This window comes from Eptesicus fuscus, chromosome 6, assembly GCF_027574615.1.
Source record: "Eptesicus fuscus isolate TK198812 chromosome 6, DD_ASM_mEF_20220401, whole genome shotgun sequence".
NCBI classification, from domain to species: domain Eukaryota; kingdom Metazoa; phylum Chordata; class Mammalia; order Chiroptera; family Vespertilionidae; genus Eptesicus; species Eptesicus fuscus.
This window is the reverse complement of record NC_072478.1, coordinates 49,481,425-49,498,478: the sequence shown is the minus strand read 5'-3', so window position 1 is coordinate 49,498,478 and position 17,054 is coordinate 49,481,425. Positions and strand designations below refer to the sequence as shown.

Here is a 17,054-nt window from a genome sequence, read left to right as displayed (position 1 = left end):
CTGTTGGAAATAGGGTTCTATAACTGCCAAGTGGAGAAGAGAGTTGTTTAAATCTATATGCTTTACAAACTGAACTAACAAGCAAAATAGAGACAAACTAATAGAGGGCAGGCAGATAGCTCTGGTAGAGAAGGTGTTGTGGAGGGTGAGAGATTGACTAAAAAGAAAAGAATGAAAGAACTCATGGACATAGACAACAGTGTGGTGACTGTGGGGGAAAAGGATTGGGTGGAGGTGGAAGAGGGTATAGGGGGGATAAATGGTGATGGCACAAATTAAATTTTAAAAAAATTAAAAATCTGTATGCTTTAAATCTACTTAATCTATCAATTACTCAGAAGGGCTGTTAAAATCTCCAACTTGTGTATTTTATTATTTCTCCCTTTAGTTCTGTCAGATTTTGCAATCCTATTAGATGCATTCACATTTAGGATCATTATATCTTCACCAGAGGCCTGATGCATGAAATTCGTGAAGGGACTCGGCCCTCACAGCTCATAGCTGCAGTGGCTTGCCTTGGCCCTCGCAGCCCTGGCTTCCTCCAGAAGGTTGTCAGGAAGGATGTCAGAAGGTTGTTCGGCTGTCCGGTCTAATTAGCATATTACACTTTTATTATATTATGCTTTTATTATTATAGATGGTTAATTGTCCTTTTGTCATTATGAAATGTCCTCCTTGATCTATGGTAATAGTTTTTGTCTGCATCTGAAAAGACAAAGCCACAGCAACTTTCTTATGCTTATTATCAATATAGTTTAGCTTTTAAATGTTGTTCCTTGTTATATATGTTTCTTCCCCTCCTGCCTCTGGCCACTTTCATGATATCTCCTTATCTTTAACTTTTGGCAGTTAAATTACGATATATCTAAGTGTATTTCATTTTTCATTTATCCTATTTGGGATTTACTAATGTTCTTAGATATGTAAATTGATGTTTTTCTCTGAATCTGGAAAAATTTTAGACCTATTTCTTCAACTATATATATTTTGTATTGCCCCATTTACTTTCTTCTCCCCAGGGACTCCAATTCTGTGAATAATAAATTACATGGTGGGGCAAAAGTAGGTTTATAGTTGTGAGTACACAAAACACAGAGTTTATTCTTATATTATTATTTATTTATTGTGTTCTTTTCCAACCGAACAACTGTAAAGCTACTTTTGCCCTACCCTGTATATTGTCCCAGACATCACTAAGGCTCTGTCCAATTTTTAAAAATCATTTTTCTTTCCATTCTTCATATTGGAAGTTTTATTTCAGATATTTTCCTTTCTATTTCTAGAGTTTCCATTTAGATCATTTTTATAGTTACTGTTTTTTTTTGCTGACATCCCCATATGTTCCTTCATTCAAGCCATCCTTTTTTTAAAAGTCCTTGAACATATTTATAATAGCTATTTTAAAATCCATGTCTACAAAAATCTAATGTCTGGGTCATATTGAGGTCTACTTCTCTGAGTCACATTTTCCTGCCTCTTCACATGTTTGGAAAATGTTTATTGTACACTGGGTATTGTGTGTTACACACTGTAAAGACCATGATTTTTGCTGTCTTCCTTTAAGGAGTTGGTGTTTTTGTTTTTAGGGTGTGGCCCTTACTTGAGCCCTTGGTTCTTATTCCTATGGTACAACCTTTCTGTGATTTCAAAAGAATATCCAAGTTGTTCAGCGAGGTCTCCCCACATCTGCAATGCAACTCCAGTATCTCTTAGCACTGGATAAACTTGGTTTTTTCTATGTCACCTCTCATCCCCACAACAACTACTTACTGCTACCCCTCAGAGTCTTGGCCTGCATGTGCACAGCCCAGGCCCAGGCCACAGACCTAGGGTAAGCATCCACACAGATTTCTCGGCCCCCTCTGAGCAAATCCATCTCTTCTAGTGCTCTACCCACAAAGTTTTAGCAGTCCCCAAGACCCAATCACTGCCTCTCAGTTCGGCAATTCCACCGCTTCTCTCAGGCTCCTCCTCAGTTCTCCACAATGAGAGAAGTGCCCTGAACCCAAAGGGCAGGGCAAACAAGGGGTTCATCTCGTGTGTTTCTCTTTGCTCAAGAATCTGTCCTACTCTGCCTATCATATAACACCTGAAAACAGTTGTCTCATATATTCTATCTGGTTTTATAGTTGTTTATGATGGGAGGATTACTCTGAGTGGCCAGAAGAGCAAATGATAGCCCTTAATGTTTTCCTTGTGAGAGTCAACACCACACAGGAATGTTAATGACTAAATGCCTTGATCTCATTATATTGCACTGCAAGAAAACTTTCTGAAGTCCTGACAAATCTATTACATAGCTTTCTCTCCAAGGGATCATGTGTTATATTTGCTTGTGGCAAGTGAATCTCTTCTGACTTGCAGCACAGATCCCACCTTCCTTTCTTCTTTGGCTATTGTGTTGGGTGACATTACCAATTTCCCGACTGCACATGACTGCATACCCCAAAGTTTCTTCTGACAAATTTTGGAGCTAGTATCTGAGTGTCTGTCTTGGAAAGGAAGCAGTCAGCATCAGGTTCCAATCTTCCCCTCTTCTGGGGTCTGCATCTCTCACCAGAGAAGAAAGATGCCAGCTCCCCTGATCCTTTTCCTCATGAGTGCAGCTGGATACCAAACACATCAGAAACGTGGAGGTGCCCACGTACCCAAAGTCTTTGGCAGTCCTGACACTGTCCCACATATATTGGGTACTGCCATGAGTCAGGGAATATGTAATCTCAGAAATCCCCTTTATGACAATGTGATTGAGGACAGGATACACACTCCAATGCCCAAATTCTGGGCCCACATGGTCTTTTGCTTGGAGTTGAGGGCTCTTTTTCTCCTTCCCCCTCTCCATCAGGGGAGCTTGCTCATTTATTACAGATCTGACTTTAAGAGGTTGAGTCATATCTACTTAATTCCTGGTTCAACAACAGTTCATATCTGATCTCTGTTAGTTTGCTGCAAAAAAAGCTACTATGTTTTCTTCTTTTTTTTTGTCAACCCCAATCTACTTCACCAAGAGCAAACACTCAGAGGCTTTGCAGGTGTGTGGTGGAGCAGAGGTTATGTGGTAACTCAACTACAAATGACTCTAGCACAGACTCGTCCAAGCAGGCACTCTAAACTGAATGTCCTTAGGAAATCTTTCTTTCTTGTTGATAAATAGCTAGGAATTTAAAGGACCCAGGGATGTTCTGCCCTCCCACATGCTTTAGAGCATGTCATGAGATCCACCACAGGAAAAAAGTGCTGGTAGCTTGCCATCAGAGGCTAAGAACACACACTCTGAGAATCCCCGCTACGTCACTGAGATCCTCCACACAAACTTGAGTCTCTCTCCCCTGGTCTTTTGTACAGTGCTCCCTTTCTCCGGGATCTGAAGAAGGCTGCAGTAGCAGTGCTTGCAAAGCCTGCTTCATTGCAAGCTTCACAGTAGCAGTCCCAAGGGGAACCACTTTCCAGCGGTGGGACTGGGCAAAAACCTGTCTCCACGCATTCCCATGACTACATCCTGCCTTTTCTCCTCATTCCTGACCGCTTCCCTCCCCCATCTCCTTCAAAAAGCTAGAGTTTCTGAACCACAGCCCTGCTGTTGTGCTTCCCACCTACTCCAGACCATCTCTCACCCTCGGACCACCCGTGTCATGGACAGCCCTTCGAATTCAGCTTAACAGTATCTTTCATCTCCATATGTAATTGATATGGAATTAACTGTGGAAAGCAAGTTAAAAAATGAGAAAGTTAAAGTAGTATCACCTTAAGATGAACTTCTCCAATACCTAGATTCCAAGTATTTGTGGTAAAAATGCAAATTTAAAACACTTCTTTCATGTGTGAAATACATTCAGCTAGATCATTTTCAAGTCACATTAATATCTCATTTTCTGCCCATTGATTACTTCAATTTCAGTATTATGATGGTGTCTGAGCTACATTTAATGAACAAATTTAATTAAGACTAGCACTAAAACTCTACCTAAGAATGTTAATCGTTCTTGAGGAAAAACTTTCGTAGGAGACTAATCTATAATTCATATACATTGTGCAGGAAAAAGAAGACATATTGCCCTTTGCTAAGAACATATTTCTTTCTTTTTTTCCTATTTTAAGATTTACTATAAAGTTACAGTAAATCAAGATTGTGTACTACGAGTGAAGAGAAAAACACATATCAAACAATACAGAGTCCCAAACAGGCCTACACAAAGGTGCAAAGGCAGCTCATGGAGAAAGGAGAGTCTTCAACAAGTGGAACTGAAACGATTAGACCCATATGAAACTCACACCTTATAAAAGAGAATCATAGAAATAAGTGAAAAAGTTAAACTCTCAAACTTTAAAACATTAAAGAAAATCCCTGTGATCTGGGGGTAGGCAGAGTTCTTAGACATGTCTGACACCAAAATAACAATCCATAAAAGAAAAAATTGGTAAGTAGCACTTCATCAAAATTAAACACTTTGGCTCTGCAAAAGACACTTTTAAGAGAATGAAAAGACAAGCTAAACTGGGGAGAATGTTTACAAATCCATATCTGATAAAGGCATTGCATCCAGAATATATAACAAATTGTCAACATTCAACAGTGAGAAAACGACCCAATTTAAAAATGGGCAAAAGAATTGAATAGACATTTTTTAACAGAGGGTATGTGGAGGGCAATTGGGCACACAAAAATACGCTCAGCATCATTAACCATTAAAGAAATGCTAATTAAAACCACACACCTATCAGAATGGCTAAAATAAAAAATATCAACAGTACCAAATAGCAGCGAGGAAACAGAGAAACTGAATATCTCATAGTGAAACATAGAAGATACAGCCACTCTGGAAGTTTGGTAGCTTTTTATAAAGTTAAATATAACCTTTACCATATGACTGAGCAAAAATCTCACTCCTAAGTAGATATCCTAAATGATAAGCTGAGTTCACATAAAACCCTATACACATAAAGGTTTGTAGTTCTTTCAAAATTGCCCCAAACTGGAAACCCAAATATCCTTCAACAGATGAATATAAAAAGCAGCATTGTGAAAAGAATCTCGAAAGACATCACACTGGAAGAAGCCAGTCTCCAGATGTTATATCCTTTATGACTCTATGTATGTGACATTCTGGAAAAGGTAAATCTATAGGAAGAAATCAGTGTTTGCCAGAGGCTGGGGTGGGGTACCTGTGTGACTAAAAAGGGGCAGCAAAGGGAGATTTTTGGGGTGATGGAACTGCTGTGTCCTGACTGTGGAGGTGGTTAGACAAATGTGCTAAAACACATAGAACTATATATACAAAAAAGGTATTTTATGGTATGCTTATTTAAAATTTTTAAAAATGAGAACAAAATTCAAATAAATTTCTCTTTAAAAACGCTTTAGAAGAAATTTTCCAATGAGGTTTCTTCCAGAAAGGCTGCTTTGGGAGGGCTCTGCCACCCCAGCGCTGGTGTTTGTGGGTCTGTTTATTCAACTGTAAAACAAGATCAGTCTAGAACGAGTGATTGTCCTTCTCCCCCCAGCCTAAAATTGAACCCCTGGGCACGCCCTGTGGGGAAGCGAGGGTGGGTATTTTAGAGAGAAAGGGCACTGGGTTCTTGACCCACAGAGCAGTTGTGCTTTTGTCTGTCTCATATATTGTTTGCCTGGAAACTTCTGTATCAGAATAGCTGGTGTTGAGCCAGCTCCTCAGGCCCCTGGGATATCTGAGCAATCCTGGATTTCAGGGCCTATCGGTGGGGCCCACTCATGGATTAAATATTGGGGGGGCTCTGAAAAGGTTCTGAAGTCTACGTGTCCTGAAGTCGGGTCTGAAAGGATTTAAGCCTTTTTTTATTTTTTCACGCATGATGACTTTTTGGAAGAATGCTTTGTAAACATTAAAGGAAATGCACGATGTGGAAACGCCATTATGAGGATGACCGTGTTGATTTGGACCAGCAGAGCCACAGCATCATTCATGGTAAGAACTATAGGTTACACGAAGCAGTTGTAGGCACCGTGTTAAGGAACTACTGAATCTTCATGACAACCCTGTGATAAAAGGGCTGTCATTGCATGGACATATGAGGAAACAGGCTCTGAGAGGTCCAAAATCACAGGGGGAGAAGGTGACAAGGCTAGGTTTGGGTCTGCAGCTCCAGCCTTCTGAGCCAAGGCCTGTGAGAGGAACCTCAGAGGCCTGATGTCAGGCCTCATCTCCACAGCTGCCCCAGAGAAAACTAATGCCACATTTCAGCAAAGGCTGCTGGGGGGTTGCCAAGGGCACTTTCAGACCTTATCATGTACAACAGCACTCAAAAAAAATGTTATATGGTGGGATGCTTTCTTTGAAAATTATCTTATGCATAAATCCAATCCAAAAAACCAGAGCTGGGCCCTGTGGTTGAAGGTGGGAGTGGCATTGGGTTCCCAGAGCACTTTGGACAGTCACTTATCCAGTAGGTTGGCACTTACTGTATAGCAAGGAGGTGCCACGATGCTTAAGGCTCTTGTGTTTGAAAGAACGAGGTGGAATGGCGGCACTCATGCCTGGGTTAGTTGGTCTGGGGCAGTGGTCGGCAAACTCATTAGTCAACAGAGCCAAATATCAACAGTACAACGATTGAAATTTCTTTTCAGAGCCAAATTTTTTAAACTTAAACTTCTTCTAACGCCACTTCTTCAAAATAGACTCGCCCAGGCTGTGGTATTTTGTGGAAGAGTCACACTCAAGGGGCCAAAGAGCCGCATGTGGCTCGTGAGCCGCAGTTTGCCGACCACGGGTCTGGGGGAAGGCTGTGGGATTCCAGTCTGGCTTTGGGTGCCGGTCCATCTGACTCAGGCACCACCTGCCTCACTTACTCTCCCCTCTGGCCAGTAGCCATGACCTGTCACTCACAGGGTAGGAAACTTATCTTTACCATTTTACACTTAGTGAGTTTAATCTTTAAAGAGAAGGATTACAAGTTAAAGACTACGCACTCTTCCTTTTTTATTGCTCTGATAAAAGGCATCACCTGTTTTTTTCTGGACTTAAAAATGGATTGTTTAAGTCCAGATCTTAGTGTAGGATCAGCACAGATCTGCACCTCTGACCCCGATGCAGGGGCTGGTGGCATGGCTTACAGTGGAATCATTAAACGAACCTCCTTCCCATAGATGTCAGGGATCAGTCCCACAGGGGAGTTGACCATGTGCACGGTTTTCTTGCCAAACAGCTGGAACCCTTAGTGAATGAGCTGCTTCCAAAATCCAGCACTCAAAAAAGTGTTGGGCCGGATGACAGGCCGACATGACTTGGTCCACGTGTGAGCGTCCAGCAGGGACATGGTGTGGTACTTCATGAGGTAGACGAGGCACAGGGCAGCCTAGCGCCTCACACCGGCCGCTCAGCGGAGCAGCGTGCGGCCCTGCTCCATCCCGACATCGTCCGTGTGGTCAGCAATGGGGTCCAAGAAGTCACCGAGGTGGGACCTGGGTGTGCCAGCCACAGGCACCTGCACACACGGTATGTCTCCATACGAGGTATTCACCACCTCCCCCGAGACACTGACGACCGAGGTGATGTGGTTGCTGGAGAGCCTAAGTTCGTTGTTGGCGGCCATCCCCACTGCTGATATACAGGCTCCCGGTGATCCGTGAGGGGCCGCCGGCTGAGGGCTGTTGGAACTCAACCGGGAAGGTACCTGGGGATGCTGTCATCAGGCCAGTGGGTCAGCGGCCAGGCCGCATCTTTCTGCGAGGCTGTGTCCATGGAAAACCGGTTACCTGTCCCACGATCACGCAGGAGCCATAGTCCTCCTCGAAAAGTAGGGTCGGCTCAGCGCGCAGCCCACTCTACTGGCCTCGCTCGTCTCCATGGCAATGCACCGACTACTCTACGGCAGCCGCCTAGGGACAACCCTGCCACGCGACCTTCTGGCACCGCGTGCTCATAACGTATTTCTTTAAACTAGTCTGAAGTTAAAAAGAAAAGACTTGAAAGTTATAAGGGAAATTCCTAAAGAGCTTATTAAACACACACAGAGCTAACTGTGAATCACGAAGCTCTCTTTTTCCGAATGAATTCTGTCTTACCAACATCGGAAATGAAGAGAAACCACAGCAAGCCTCCAAGGAAACATCTCTCTGAGGACAGCATGCAAGTCAGATTTCTCACCTCCTCTGGAGCAGAGCCAGCGCTCCGCCCCGCCCCGGACACGGCAGCCTCCCAGCCTCCCGGAGCTGAGCCTCTGAGCTGGCCCCTCCTCAGTCTGGCTGCTTCTCTCAGTTTCCTGCCATCCTGCCCGGGACCTTCACCTGCCTGGTCTCCTGCTGCACTGAGGTCTGGAATCCCAGAAAGAAATCCCAAAAGTAGGAGACGCTTCCGTGGAGCAGAAGGAAATCTCTTTGAACCCAGGCTCAATCTTTATGGGTCTCTCACTAAAAAAATTTTCCTCTTCCACAATTTGTGTAAAGTTAAAGTCTCATGCACGCTTGATATGCAGTAGGTTATCCAGTCAACATACCACTTCAACAAATGAGTGCTGCTTTTAAAACAGTCAAACACACCTTTGTAGGGCCAAAACATGAAAGACCATCTCAGTAATCCTTTCTCCTAAGTCTTGAATGCATTCTTCATAAGACAAACCAAGTTTCCTTGAATAAGGACACTGTAGGGTATATAATAAGTGTTCAGTAAGTGTTAGCTATCAGTATTACAATCTTGTTAAATTACTGAGAGACCTTCTAGAATATGAGATTGAAACTAAACTCCCCGACTAACTGGGTACACGGTCTTGTTCAGTGAAGTGTCTCATTGGTTCGCTTATTCCAACTATGCCAATTGTGAGTGCTCAATAAATGCCTGTTGAAAGGCACTGAGGTACAGAGGGAGGGGGAAGAGAAATAGGGCAGAAGAAAGGAAGCTAACTAGTGCCTACAGATGTGATTTTACACTGCATGGGAGTTTAGAAGAGCATAGGTTTCTTTACAGTACAAGTCTATGATTCTAGAAGGATTGTAGAATCATCCAACCACTTCAGCCAAATGGTTCCTAAATGTGTCCCATCTGTGCACTTTGGCCCAGGACACTTTACAGTCCTGGAATGTTTCCTCCTTCTTCCCTAACTACTAACAGCCTATCCAGTCCTTAAGTTCAGTTTCAATCACACTTGCTCCATGAAATGTCTCCCCATCTTCCAAAGGAGAAACAATCACTTCCTGCTCTTAAATGTAAGAGTTTTGGTGTATAACACTTGTACCATCTATAACCAGTTTTAGTTTCCTAGTTATCTTTTCATAAACTTAATTTTGATCTTTGAAAATAAACTGTAAGTACACTTATGGCAGAAACAATATGACATTTTAGATCCTTACCCATTGTACACCCCATGTAATGTTCCATTTCTCTCTGGTGCGGGATATCCCCCTGCCCCTTGAGACTGACAGAGCCCACCTTTCTCCCACCTGCCTTGTGCCCTAAAAAACTGACGTGAACGGATTACATCGTGTGGCTGCTTCACCATGTGATTTCTAATGGGTCAGGCCAATGGGGAGCCGTGAGGCTGGCAACTTACTTCCCTAGTTTCCTTCCTGCAGAGGCAAGAGCTGGCCAAGACCTCACCGAAGGTCAGAGCCCCTGCACAGCAGCCCTCTCCACTGGTCTTGTCTGGCTTTTGAGTAACTGGTTCCTCCATTGCAGGGCTTGCCTCTGTTACTAACCTCAGTACTGCATTCATTTATAAGGTCTCCTTACCCTGCCCCTGCCCATACCTTTGTAAATAGAGCTTTTATTAAACTGTTTTCAAATTATCATAATTTAAGTGCTCTCTCTGTTTCTTGCTGGGACCATGATGAATACATCTACTTTATTTTCCCCTTTGCCTTAATATTTAAAATAATCTTATTTATTTATTTATTTTTATTACTATTTTATATTCTTTCCCTACCAAAAAATAACAATAAGCTCCATATGAAAAGCATATTGCCTTGTTCACCACTATTGCCTTCAGCTTCTAGAATAGTACCAGACAGAGAGGAGGCAGTCAATAAATATTTGTTGAACACAAATAGATATAGATAGATAGATATAGATATAGATATAGATATAGATATAGATATAGATATAGATATATAAATATAGATATATTCAAATTCAGAGTAACATATCTGTATGTTTAAAAGATGATTCCAAAATATTAAGTTGGTTATTAATTCATTTTTCAAGGTTTAGAACGAAGTACTAACTTGGAGCCTAAATGTAGTATTTTTTTCAGCCCAATCAAAAGAAAAAATGCATAACTCTGTACATTATTTTCCTGAAGTTGAGTTTCTAACATTAAGGGAAGCAAAGCAGAAAAATCCCAGAGAATATAATATAGAATAAAGGCAAAAAAAATCTCCAACCAACCTTTTTCTTTCTTTCTTTTTTTTTTTTTTTGCTAAGGGAAACATGATACCTGCGGAAAAATGAGGCCATAATTCAGGAAGCATCATCACTATATACGTATTTCCCTACCCAAAACAAAAATTTATCACCGCTGCCTCCCCATTTCCTGTCTAAAGCTATGCTTTTAAAGTATTAAGACATTAATCCTACCGAAATGGTGGATAAGCCTCTTCTTACACAAATACCTAAAATTAATGAAGTATGCAAGATAAAGAAGTGAAGGGAAGACTGGAAGGGAGACCCTGTCCAGCTCTTTCCTAAATGGGATACTGTGGATTATGGGGCAACCAAGAATAGATGGACAACAGGGGACATTCAGAGAGGTCAGAATGTGCATGGCAGTCATTGTCACTGGGGAATGCAGCAGCTCAACAGTGGAAGTGCTTCCCATCCCGACAGCTGCTAACAGGGTGAGGTTGGGTCCATAGTGCCAAAATGAGCTCATATGGGTGTGGCAAAAGGCTTGTCCCCTGTAAGATGTCCTCCAACAAACTTAAGCAGCTGTTCAACTGCTTAACAAATGGCTATTTTCTTTGGCTAAATACATTATCACTGAACTATCTAGGGAAACCATAAGGGACCTAATGAATCTATTATTTGCAAATCAACAGATGAGGAAACTAAGCATAAAGATAAACAGTATTTTCAGGAATTTGGTAGTAATTTGAATGGTATTTCCCATCACTTAGAATTCATTTCTAATCTTCACTCTCAAATACTGACGAAACCTTTCATAATTTGTTTTGACCTATACATGAGTGTAATTGCATATACTTTGACTGGAGCCCATGACTCATTTGCAATAGAACTTCCTGACTTCCTTCTCATTTTCAATATCCTCACGTATCTCAGAGACCAGTTCCCAAGGATTTCCTGCCTCTAGGTGTGTCACTATATTACCACTGAGAGGCATACCGATTCCCAGATCTGCTCTTCAATGGGCTGGTATTTGACAGAATTCCTCTTTGATCAGAGAAGCAACCAGAAGTTATGAGACTATTCTGGTATTGATACCTGACTTCTGGTACTTAGGAAAAGCCAGGAAACCAGTGCTTTTAGCTAAACATTCTGAACTAAGTTTGACCCTGGACACTGGGGAACTGGAGCATCAGTCTCTCCAGGCCCTGCATATTAAGGTGGAGCCAGTCAACAGGCGAGGGAAGCTGGTCAGGGCAATGACTAGCAGGCGGGATTCAGGCCAAGTGCAGCTCCTGTCCATCAGGGCTCTCCTAAAGGCACAGGTGCACTCTGAGATCTGGCAAAGGGAACAGACAGAGTTGTGGGAAGAAAACAAATTTATTTTAATGATGTTTTCATTTTTATTTTTTAATATTTTATCTTATCTATAGACTTTATTACATATTTTATATTTTACATGTTTATTTATAATATTTCATATATTTTATATTTACATTTATACACATCTATATTAATAAAAGGGTAATATGCAAATTGGTCACGATGCCCTCACAGTAACAACCAAACAGCAGGCTGCATGGGGCAACCAGGCCGGCAAGGGGGTTAGCAAGGGATGACCAAATGACTGACCAGCAGGCTGTGTGGGTTGGCCAGGCTGGCAGGGGGGGAGGGGCAGTTAGGGGCGATCAGGCTGGCAGGCAGAGGTGGTTAGGGGTGATCAGGCTGGCAGGGGGGCAGTTAGGGGCGATCAGGCAGGCAGGCAGGTGAGCAGTTAGGATCCAGCAATCCCAGATTGTGAGAGGGATGTCCGATTGCCTGTTTTTGGGCTGAATCAGGCAGTCAGACATCCCCTGAGGGGTCCCAGATTGGAGAGGGTCCAGGCTGAGCTGAGGGGACCCTCCCACCCCGTGCACAAATTTCATGCACCGGGCCTCTAGTACATACATATTCTTGAATATGGCTTAGAAACACATATTGGAGATGATTCCTCAAAATTTTTTATTAATAGGTATATATTCAATCTAGGATGTTCGAAGGCTATGCTTAGAAATAAGATGGATACAAGAGAATAAGTAGGAAGAGAATGCTAAGTAAAACCATCAGGATCATGCAGTGGGGTTTGGGGAACATCCACAGGACATAGCAGGAGAAGAGATTGCAGAGAGAAGGAGCAGCATGAATCCAGAGAATGGCCTGGAAGGAGGGCCCACAGCAGAAGTACAGGAGGATTGTGTCTCTAGGAAGAGGAAGTGCCATTGCCCACTGCCCGGTGATAAGACATCCAAAGAAGCCAGAGGGACCTGGCTGAGCTCACAGTCACCCAGGCACCTGGGCATTAGCAACTGACAGGGCCAGAGAGGCAGTGTTTGCCCAATAACTTTTCTAACTTGTCCTAAGACCTGTGATGCTCTTCCCCACCCAGTAAGGAATGGGTCTTCCTACTGTTTCATCATTTCTTCCATCTGATCCTCAAAAGTCCTCCTGTCCCTTTCTCTAGAAAAGACTTCTCTGACATCTGAAGACTCCAGAAGCGATTTAATGCTCTGCCCAGGCACATGCTCTTACATCACACAGTCGCTCCACCCGTTTTCCTGGGCAACCAACTGCTTACACAGAAGGGGAACTGGGGAAATCAAACTTAATACATGTTTATGAGGATGGCCAATTTTCCCATGTGCAGCAATATGATTTCTCTCTTGCTTTTTTTTTTAATCTCCAAGCTGGAGGAGGAGAAGAGGGAAGTAAGCGTCTGCTCCAGTTCCTCACTGCACCTTTCTTACACAATTTTGGCAAAGGTTCACATTTCCAGTCAACTTCACTCGTTTTATTTCCCAGATGTTTTTATGCTCCAAGGCCAAACAAGCAGGATCGTTCCTTCCCTGTCAGACCCTGACTCCATCTGTCCCTGTCACTTCTCCCCTCCCCATCACAGCCACCCCCAGTTGCCTGGATCATGTAGGCAAATTTTATTACAATATTTTCATTATACTATTTACACGAGCACACTCTTGGGAGGGTCAGCCTCTGTTAGAAGCCATACAAATGGGACTCACAAGGCTAAAAAACATATGCAGACCATACTTTGACCCCTCGGGACAGTCCCAAGTGTATGGCTTGTCAGTGGGATTGGAAGACTCAGAGTCATTCTTTCCCATTTACACTGCATTCTCCAAGGTGTACTGTGAACAAATAAATAAAAAAAGTGAGCTTGGCTCAAAGCTTCTGCAGTATGTCACTCCAATTTCCAAGGCTTAGAATCCCACTGAGCTTCTTTGCATCACTAAAATAACAAAACTCAGGCTGTAATCTATATGTGTACATTTTAGCCACAATCTATATAATAAAAGCCTAAGCGACTTTATGGCAGAACAACCAGAATGACCGATCGCTATGATGTGCATTGACCACCATGGGGCAGAGGCTCAATGCAGGAGCTGCCCCCTGGTGGTCAGTGTGCTCCCACAAGGGGAGTGCCACTCAGCCAGAAGCTGGGCTCAAGGCTGACAAGAGCAGCAACAGTAAGGAGTGAGGGTTCCCAGACTGTGAGAGCCCCGGACTGTGAAAGAGATGTCTGACTGCCCGCAGGTGGACATCCCCTGAGGGCTCCTGGACTGCGAGAGAGCGCAGGCTGGGCTGAAGGACCACCCCCAACACGTGCACGAATTTTGTGCACTGGACCTCTAGTTATTAAATAATTAAATCTACTAATGCATACTTAAAATTTTGTTATAAAAAACAAACCAAATGTACAAAAAATAAATAAAAACAGACTCATAGAACACAGACCAAAGGGGTGGTTGTCAGAGGGGAGGAGAGGAGGTGGATGGGTGGAAAAAGTGAAGGGAGATTTAGTCAATAATATTGTGGTAAGTTTGCACAATGACAGATGATTGCCAGAATTAGTGGGGTAACCAACATTGTAAGATATAAAATGCCAAATCACTGAGTGGTACATACAGGTGGAGCAAAAGTAGGTTTATAGTTATGAGTATGCATGACAGTTTATTCTTGTATTATTATGTATTAGTCATTGTCCATGTGAACAACTGTAAACCATTCTGCATATACAATGGAATATTACTTGGCCATAAAAAATGAAATCTTACCATTTGTGACAACATGGATGGACCTAGAGGGTATTATACTAAGTGAAATAAGTCAGAGAGCAATAAGTATCATATGATTTCACTTATATGGGGAATCTAAAGAACTAAATAAATGAACAAACAAAACAGAAACAGATTCATAGATACAGAGAACAAACTGAGGGTTGTCAGATGGGAGGCTGCATGAAAAGGGTGAAGGAATTAAAAAGTACAAATTGGCAGTTACAAAGTAGTCATGGGGATGTAAAGTACAGCATAGGGAATATAGTCAGTAATATTGTAATAACTATGTATGGTCCCAGGTGGGTACTAGAATTATCAGGGGGAACACTTCATAAAATATATAAATATCTAACCACTATGTGTGTTAGACACCTGAAACTAATATAAAATCATATTAAATGTCAACTATAATTGAAAAAAATGACAAATCACTATAATATTGTATACCAAACTATAAATAAATAGGTAAGTACATAAATAAATGTTGTTATATCGGAGATGCATGTTTCCAACAAGTCCCAGGTGACGCCAGTGCTGCTGCTCCTGGGTCCCCACTTTGAGCAGCAGGGGCTTAGAATGTCCTACCTTATCTTCCCCAAGCTTGCGGGCATTTAAAAAGCATATTCAACTCATTTTTATGTATTATTGTACTTAAGATGCATAGATTGGGAGCTTAACAAAAACTTGTTGAAATATGACTTAATACATGTGTAAATGACATCCAAGTATAAAACATGTCCCTTACAGAGAGTAGCAGATGTGGCTCAAATAGCAGGTAAATGCAAGAAGCTTTGAGAAGCAACAAATTCAAGAAGAAATAGTTAATTAAATGAGATCCTAAACAACTAGAATTCCGGGCAGAAATAGAAGTCACTGAGCTGAATGTAAACGATAGTAAAACTGAACCCAGAAAAGAACTTCTTAACATACCAAGCACATGTATCTAGTATCTGAAAAAAAGAAAAAGAAAAGAAAAAGCTTAACTTTATGCAATGATTATAAGGAGCTTGAGAAAATGTAGGCTGAAGAAAAATGGAAATTTACAGCGGATAGAAAAAAACAACAACATACATATAAGAACGGGAAAATGAAGATGAAAGCCAGCTGCAGATCTAAACAACCCAAACGAATTTTCTTTTGAGAAAATGAATCATGCAGACACTAAATTGAATTACTAAATCAAACTAGAATGTTTTGGATTTCAGGATAAACAGCACAAATGCACACTGTGAAGAAATATCTGAACACTGACTCTCAGGATTTTAAAAACTGCAACGTGTCTGAAACCTTCCCGGCTCTGTCAATTCATTAGGCCTCTGTATGTAAGCCTTTACCTCGCCTCAGATGTCTGACTGAAAACGGGAAGGTAATCTTCATTCAAGGCCCATCCTAGTTAAGATTCAGGACTGCGTTATCTGCAAATACCGCCCACTCCTCTCCAGAGTAATGAATGGTCGTTGGAGGATTCCGGCTGGAGGACCTCTTCCTCTCCCCCTCCCCGTGATGCTGACATCTACAATAAGTCCAGAATCCAGAGATAACCATGGAACTCAATAATTCACTTTTGGCAGTTCTATTTCTTTTTAAATTAACATCTTTTCCAAGCGAGAGACGAGAGCACACCGCAGAAAGCAGATTCTTGATAAGCACACCTCGACAGCTGCAGATGCACAGGGGGGCCAGACTGAGGGATCAAGACCACGTAACAGGTGACGACAATTATTCACTCTGGCTATGCAACAGGGCCTTGTGGGGTCTATCCCTTCAGTAAAGAGATTTACTGTCAAAGTCATCCCAAAGTCACAACTGAATGAAAGAGCAAAGTACTTTAGCCTGGCCTGGATGGCCCAGTGGTTGAACGTCGACCTATGAACTAAGAGGTCACTGTTTAATTCCCAGTCAGGGTACATGCCCGGGTTGCAGACTCGATCCCCAGTGTGGGGCATGCAGGAGGCAGCAGATCAATGATTCTCTCTCATCATTGATGTGTCTGTCTCTCCCTCTCTCTTTCTCTCTGAAAACAATATTAAATAATTGTTTTAAAAATAGCAATTGCTTTACAAAAGCTCAGCACCATCAGAGGGAAAAGTAGTCTGTGCTATGTCCATGTCATACAAACACTTGGAAATAGCAGGCCTGGCTATCCCCAGTCCCTCAGTCTAAGTGTCTTTTAGAGGATTGTTCTCTGTTCAAAATCCCCAAACTAAGTAAAAGTCATGCTTCTTTGAGACAGGATAATTTAATTGGCCAGGATCGCTTGCTTTTCCAAATGTCAAAGAACATATAGTAGGAATACAGAATCACTGCGCTACTTAGAAGCCAAATACCAATTAGCAGGGCCCCTAAAGCATTAAACGAGCTCTGAACTGACATGCTATTTAGTTAATTTGGGTAATTTAGCATTTGAACCCTTAGCAGGAACAGAATTTCCATCCCACCAGATCTCTGCATCGCATAATATAAAGTGCATTTCTGGTTCATCAGGCTCCACTTAACTAAGGCAAAACACATAGCTGTGAGGTAACTCCCAAAGCCACAGTGCTTAAATGAACCATGACCGATTTTTAAACAGGGCTTTTAAAAAAGTAATACTGTCATCAGCTTTTGCAGTCCGAACACTACAGGCCCCTCTCGC

The 17,054-nt window shown here is 42.2% G+C and overlaps 1 protein-coding gene and 1 pseudogene across 1 annotated transcript in view; both read right to left on the bottom strand.

Annotated features, from left to right (window-relative positions):
• DCHS2 (dachsous cadherin-related 2) overlaps positions 1–17,054 on the bottom strand; it is a 196,831-nt gene that overhangs the window by 117,372 nt on the left and 62,405 nt on the right. The gene's annotated exons all lie outside the window — the stretch shown is intronic.
• LOC103288464 (dual specificity protein phosphatase 18-like) lies at positions 7,024–7,718 on the bottom strand (annotated as a pseudogene).